The sequence below is a fragment of the Oncorhynchus keta genome, unplaced genomic scaffold, assembly GCF_023373465.1.
Source record: "Oncorhynchus keta strain PuntledgeMale-10-30-2019 unplaced genomic scaffold, Oket_V2 Un_contig_25869_pilon_pilon, whole genome shotgun sequence".
NCBI lineage: Eukaryota > Metazoa > Chordata > Actinopteri > Salmoniformes > Salmonidae > Oncorhynchus > Oncorhynchus keta.
In genome coordinates, this window is record NW_026284662.1 from 59,594 (window position 1) to 66,931 (window position 7,338).

The 7,338-nt window shown below is 49.5% G+C and overlaps 1 long non-coding RNA gene across 3 annotated transcripts; it reads right to left on the reverse strand.

The window, feature by feature from the left end:
- Positions 1-428: 428 nt before the first annotated feature.
- Positions 429-6,803, reverse strand: LOC127922483 (uncharacterized). Of its 3 annotated transcripts, none has more exons than XR_008111520.1 (4): positions 6,743-6,803; positions 5,032-5,331; positions 4,278-4,325; positions 429-552 (listed from the first exon to the last, which is right to left on the reverse strand). It is a non-coding gene; the product is annotated as an uncharacterized LOC127922483 (long non-coding RNA). The 3 variants fall into 3 exon arrangements; XR_008111519.1 differs by lacking the exon at positions 6,743-6,803 and adding an exon at positions 6,305-6,365; XR_008111521.1 differs by lacking the exons at positions 429-552; positions 6,743-6,803 and adding exons at positions 2,977-3,183; positions 6,305-6,365.
- Positions 6,804-7,338: the final 535 nt, after the last annotated feature.

The following is a 7,338-nucleotide window of genomic DNA, read 5'->3' on the forward strand; positions in this document are numbered from 1 at the left end:
CTACTGTCACCTCCCTAGCCCTCATCTATTCTTCTCTGTCATCATGTCTGCTACTGTCACCTCCCTAGCCCTCATCTATTCTTCTGTCAGCATGTCTGCTACTGTCACCTCCCTAGTCCTCATCTATTCTTCTCTGTCAGCATGTCTGCTACTGTCACCTCCCTAGCCCTCATCTATTCTTCTGTCAGCATGTCTGCTACTGTCACCTCCCTAGCCCTCATCTATTCTTCTCTGTCAGCATGTCTGCTACTGTCACCTCCCTAGCCCTCATCTATTCTTCTCTGTCAGCATGTCTGCTACTGTCACCTCCCTAGCCCTCATCTATTCTTCTCTGTCAGCATGTCTGCTACTGTCACCTCCCTAGCCCTCATCTATTCTTCTGTCAGCATGTCTGCTACTGTCACCTCCCTAGCCCTCATCTATTCTTCTGTCAGCATGTCTGCTACTGTCACCTCCCTAGCCCTCATCTATTCTTCTCTGTCATCATGTCTGCTACTGTCACCTCCCTAGCCCTCATCTATTCTTCTCTGTCATCATGTCTGCTACTGTCACCTCCCTAGCCCTCATCTATTCTTCTGTCAGCATGTCTGCTACTGTCACCTCCCTAGTCCTCATCTATTCTTCTCTGTCAGCATGTCTGCTACTGTCACCTCCCTAGCCCTCATCTATTCTTCTGTCAGCATGTCTGCTACTGTCACCTCCCTAGTCCTCATCTATTCTTCTCTGTCAGCATGTGTGCTACTGTCACCTCCCTAGTCCTCATCTATTCTTCTCTGTCAGCCTGTCTGCTACTGTCACCTCCCTAGCCCTCATCTATTCTTCTGTCAGCATGTCTGCTACTGTCACCTCCTAGCCCTCATCTATTCTTCTCTGTCAGCCTGTCTGCTACTGTCACCTCCCTAGTCCTCATCTATTCTTCTCTGTCAGCATGTCTGCTACTGTCACCTCCCTAGCCCTCATCTATTCTTCTGTCAGCATGTCTGCTACTGTCACCTCCCTAGACCTCATATATTCTTCTGTCAGCATGTCTGCTACTGTCACCTCCCTAGCCCTCATCTATTCTTCTCTGTCAGCCTGTCTGCTACTGTCACCTCCCTAGTCCTCATCTATTCTTCTCTGTCAGCATGTCTGCTACTGTCACCTCCCTAGCCCTCATCTATTCTTCTGTCAGCATGTCTGCTACTGTCACCTCCCTAGACCTCATCTATTCTTCTGTCAGCATGTCTGCTACTGTCACCTCCCTAGCCCTCATCTATTCTTCTCTGTCAGCCTGTCTGCTACTGTCACCTCCCTAGCCCTCATCTATTCTTCTCTGTCAGCATGTCTGCTACTGTCACCTCCCTAGCCCTCATCTATTCTTCTCTGTCAGCCTGTCTGCTACTGTCACCTCCCTAGCCCTCATCTATTCTTCTCTGTCAGCCTGTCTGCTACTGTCACCTCCCTAGCCCTCATCTATTCTTCTCTGTCAGCCTGTCTGCTACTGTCACCTCCCTAGCCCTCATCTATTCTTCTCTGTCAGCATGTCTGCTACTGTCACCTCCCTAGCCCTCATCTATTCTTCTCTGTCAGCATGTCTGCTACTGTCACCTCCCTAGCCCTCATCTATTCTTCTCTGTCAGCATGTCTGCTACTGTCACCTCCCTAGTCCTCATCTATTCTTCTCTGTCAGCATGTCTGCTACTGTCACCTCCCTAGTCCTCATCTATTCTTCTCTGTCAGCATGTCTGCTACTGTCACCTCCCTAGCCCTCATCTATTCTTCTCTGTCAGCATGTCTGCTACTGTCACCTCCCTAGCCCTCATCTATTCTTCTCTGTCAGCATGTCTGCTACTGTCACCTCCCTCGCCCTCATCTATTCTTCTCTGTCAGCATGTCTGCTACTGTCACCTCCCTAGTCCTCATCTATTCTTCTCTGTCAGCATGTCTGCTACTGTCACCTCCCTAGCCCTCATCTATTCTTCTCTGTCAGCATGTCTGCTACTGTCACCTCCCTAGCCCTCATCTATTCTTCTCTGTCAGCATGTCTGCTACTGTCACCTCCCTAGCCCTCATCTATTCTTCTCTGTCAGCATGTCTGCTACTGTCACCTCCCTAGCCCTCATCTATTCTTCTCTGTCTGCATGTCTGCTACTGTCACCTCCCTAGCCCTCATCTATTCTTCTCTGTCAGCCTGTCTGCTACTGTCACCTCCCTAGCCCTCATCTATTCTTCTCTGTCAGCATGTCTGCTACTGTCACCTCCCTAGCCCTCATCTATTCTTCTCTGTCAGCATGTCTGCTACTGTCACCTCCCTAGCCCTCATCTATTCTTCTCTGTCAGCCTGTCTGCTACTGTCACCTCCCTAGCCCTCATCTATTCTTCTCTGTCAGCATGTCTGCTACTGTCACCTCCCTAGCCCTCATCTATTCTTCTCTGTCAGCATGTCTGCTACTGTCACCTCCTTAGCCCTCATCTATTCTTCTCTGTCAGCATGTCTGCTACTGTCACCTCCCTAGCCCTCATCTATTCTTCTCTGTCAGCATGTCTGCTACTGTCACCTCTCTAGCCCTCATCTATTCTTCTCTGTCAGCATGTCTGCTACTGTCACCTCCTTAGCCCTCATCTATTCTTCTCTGTCAGCCTGTCTGCTACTGTCACCTCCCTAGCCCTCATCTATTATTCTCTGTCAGCATGTCTGCTACTGTCACCTCCTTAGCCCTCATCTATTCTTCTGTCAGCATGTCTGCTACTGTCACCTCTCTAGCCCTCATCTATTCTTCTCTGTCAGCCTGTCTGCTACTGTCACCTCCCTAGCCCTCATCTATTCTTCTCTGTCAGCATGTCTGCTACTGTCACCTCCCTAGCCCTCATCTATTCTTCTCTGTCAGCCTGTCTGCTACTGTCACCTCCCTAGCCCTCATCTATTCTTCTCTGTCAGCATGTCTGCTACTGTCACCTCCCTAGCCCTCATCTATTCTTCTCTGTCAGCCTGTCTGCTACTGTCACCTCCCTAGTCCTCATCTATTCTTCTCTGTCAGCATGTCTGCTACTGTCACCTCCCTAGCCCTCATCTATTCTTCTCTGTCAGCATGTCTGCTACTGTCACCTCCCTAGCCCTCATCTATTCTTCTGTCAGCATGTCTGCTACTGTCACCTCCCTAGCCCTCATCTATTCTTCTCTGTCATCATGTCTGCTACTGTCACCTCCCTAGCCCTCATCTATTCTTCTCTGTCATCATGTCTGCTACTGTCACTTCTGTCCTAGCCCTCATCTATTCTTCTGTCAGCATGTCTGCTACTGTCACCTCCTCCCTAGTCCTCATCTATTCTTCTCTGTCAGCCTGTCTGCTACTGTCACCTCCCTAGCCCTCATCTATTCTTCTGTCAGCATGTCTGCTACTGCTACTGTCACCTCCCTAGCCCTCATCTATTCTTCTCTGTCAGCATGTCTGCTACTGTCACCTCCCTAGTCCTCATCTATTCTTCTCTGTCAGCATGTCTGCTACTGTCACCTCCCTAGCCCTCATCTATTCTTCTGTCAGCATGTCTGCTACTGTCACCTCCCTAGCCCTCATCTATTCTTCTCTGTCAGCCTGTCTGCTACTGTCACCTCCCTAGTCCTCATCTATTCTTCTCTGTCAGCATGTCTGCTACTGTCACCTCTGTCCTAGCCCTCATCTATTCTTCTGTCAGCATGTCTGCTACTGTCACCTCCCTAGACCTCATCTATTCTTCTGTCAGCATGTCTGCTACTGTCACCTCCTAGCCCTCATCTATTCTTCTCTGTCAGCCTGTCTGCTACTGTCACCTCCTAGTCCTCATCTATTCTTCTCTGTCAGCATGTCTGCTACTGTCACCTCCCTAGCCCTCATCTATTCTTCTGTCAGCATGTCTGCTACTGTCACCTCCCTAGACCTCATATATTCTTCTGTCAGCATGTCTGCTACTGTCACCTCCCTAGCCCTCATCTATTCTTCTCTGTCAGCCTGTCTGCTACTGTCACCTCCCTAGTCCTCATCTATTCTTCTCTGTCAGCATGTCTGCTACTGTCACCTCCCTAGCCCTCATCTATTCTTCTGTCAGCATGTCTGCTACTGTCACCTCCCCTAGCCCTCATCTATTATTCTCTGTCAGCCTGTCTGCTACTGTCACCTCCCTAGTCCTCATCTATTCTTCTCTGTCAGCCTGTCTGCTACTGTCACCTCCTAGCCCTCATCTATTCTTCTCTGTCAGCATGTCTGCTACTGTCACCTCCTAGCCCTCATCTATTCTTCTGTCAGCATGTCTGCTACTGTCACCTCCCTAGTCCTCATCTATTCTTCTGTCAGCATGTCTGCTACTGTCACCTCCCCTAGTCCTCATCTATTCTTCTCTGTCAGCATGTCTGCTACTGTCACCTCCCTAGTCCTCATCTATTCTTCTCTGTCAGCATGTCTGCTACTGTCACCTCCCTAGCCCTCATCTATTCTTCTCTGTCAGCATGTCTGCTACTGTCACCTCCTAGCCCTCATCTATTCTTCTCCGTCAGCATGTCTGCTACTGTCACCTCCTAGCCCTCATCTATTCTTCTCTGTCAGCATGTCTGCTACTGTCACCTCTCATCTAGTCCCTCATCTATTCTTCTCTGTCAGCATGTCTGCTACTGTCACCTCCTTAGCCCTCATCTATTCTTCTCTGTCAGCCTGTCTGCTACTGTCACCTCCCTAGCCCTCATCTATTCTTCTCTGTCAGCATGTCTGCTACTGTCACCTCCTTAGCCCTCATCTATTCTTTCTGTCAGCATGTCTGCTACTGTCACCTCCCTAGCCCCCTCATCTATTCTTCTCTGTCACCTCCCAGTCCTCATCTATTCTTCTCTGTCTGTCTACTGTCACCTCCCTAGCCCTCATCTATTCTTCTCTGTCAGCATGTCTGCTACTGTCACCTCCCTAGCCCTCATCTATTCTTCTCTGTCAGCATGTCTGCTACTGTCACCTCCTAGCCCTCATCTATTCCTCAGCATGTCTCTATTCTTCTGTCATTCTTCTCTGTCTGCATGTCTGCTACTGTCACCTCCCTAGTCCTCATCTATTCTTCTCTGTCAGCATGTCTGCTACTGTCACCTCCCTAGCCCTCATCTATTCTTCTCTGTCAGCATGTCTGCTACTGTCACCTCCCTAGCCCTCATCTATTCTTCTCTGTCAGCATGTCTGCTACTGTCACCTCCCTAGCCCTCATCTATTCTTCTCTGTCAGCATGTCTGCTACTGTCACCTCCCTAGCCCTCATCTATTCTTCTCTGTCAGCATGTCTGCTACTGTCACCTCCCTAGCCCTCATCTATTATTCTCTGTCAGCATGTCTGCTACTGTCACCTCTTAGCCCTCATCTATTCTTCTGTCCATGTCTGCTACTGTCACTCTCTCCTCATCTATTCTTCTCTGTCAGCATGTCTGCTACTGTCACCTCCCTAGCCCTCATCTATTCTTCTCTGTCAGCATGTCTGCTACTGTCACCTCCCTAGCCCTCATCTATTCTTCTCTGTCAGCATGTCTGCTACTGTCACCTCCCTAGCCCTCATCTATTCTTCTCTGTCAGCATGTCTGCTACTGTCACCTCCCTAGCCCTCATCTATTCTTCTCTGTCAGCATGTCTGCTACTGTCACCTCCCTAGCCCTCATCTATTCTTCTCTGTCAGCATGTCTGCTACTGTCACCTCCTAGCCCTCATCTATTCTTCTCTGTCAGCTGTCTGTACTGTCACCTCCCTAGCCCTCATCTATTCTTCTCTGTCAGCATGTCTGCTACTGTCACCTCTCTAGCCCTCATCTATTCTTCTGTCAGCATGTCTGCTACTGTCACCTCCCTAGCCCTCATCTATTCTTCTCTGTCAGCATGTCTGCTACTGTCACCTCCCTAGCCCTCATCTATTCTTCTCTGTCAGCATGTCTGCTACTGTCACCTCCCTAGCCCTCATCTATTCTTCTCTGTCAGCATGTCTGCTACTGTCACCTCCCTAGCCCTCATCTATTCTTCTCTGTCAGCATGTCTGCTACTGTCACCTCCCTAGCCCTCATCTATTCTTCTCTGTCAGCATGTCTGCTACTGTCACCTCCTAGCCCTCATCTATTCTTCTCTGTCAGCATGTCTGCTACTGTCACCTCCTAGCCCTCATCTATTCTTCTCTGTCAGCCTGTCTGCTACTGTCACCTCCCTAGCCCTCATCTATTCTTCTCTGTCAGCATGTCTGCTACTGTCACCTCCCTGTCATTCTTCCTGTCAGCATGTCTGCTACTGTCACCTCCCTAGCCCTCATCTATTCTTCTGTCAGCATGTCTGCTACTGTCACCTCCCTAGCCCTCATCTATTCTTCTCTGTCAGCCTGTCTGCTACTGTCACCTCCCTAGCCCTCATCTATTCTTCTCTGTCAGCATGTCTGCTACTGTCACCTCCCTAGCCCTCATCTATTCTTCTCTGTCAGCATGTCTGCTACTGTCACCTCCCTAGTCCTCATCTATTCTTCTCTGTCAGCATGTCTGCTACTGTCACCTCCCTAGTCCTCATCTATTCTTCTCTGTCAGCATGTCTGCTACTGTCACCTCCTGTCCTAGCCCTCATCTATTCTTCTCTGTCAGCATGTCTGCTACTGTCACCTCTGTCCTAGCCCTCATCTATTCTTCTCTGTCAGCATGTCTGCTACTGTCACCCCTAGCCCTCATCTATTCTTCTCTGTCAGCATGTCTGCTATCTATTCTATTTTCTCTGTCAGCCTGTCTGCTACTGTCACCTCCCTAGCCCTCATCTATTCTTCTCTGTCAGCCTGTCTGCTACTGTCACCTCCCTAGCCCTCTCTATTCTTCTCTCAGCCTGTCTGCTACTTCACCTCTAGCCCTCATCTATTCTTCTCTGCATGTCTGCTACTGTCACCTCCCTAGCCCTCATCTATTCTTCTCTGTCAGCATGTCTGCTACTGTCACCTCCCTAGCCCTCATCTATTCTTCTCTGTCAGCATGTCTGCTACTGTCACCTCCCTAGCCCTCATCTATTCTTCTCTGTCAGCATGTCTGTCACCTCCCTGGTCACCTCAGCATGTCTGCTACTGCCCTCATCTATTCTTCTCTGTCAGCATGTCTGCTACTGTCACCTCCCTAGCCCTCATCTATTCTTCTCTGTCAGCATGTCTGCTACTGTCACCTCCCTAGCCCTCATCTATTCTTCTCTGTCAGCATGTCTGCACTGTCACCTCTAGTCCTCATCTATTCTTCTCTGTCACCTCACCCCTAGTCCTCATCTATTCTTCTCTGTCAGCATGTCTGCTACTGTCACCTCCCTAGCCCTCATCTATTCTTCTCTGTCAGCATGTCTGCTACTGTCACCTCTCTA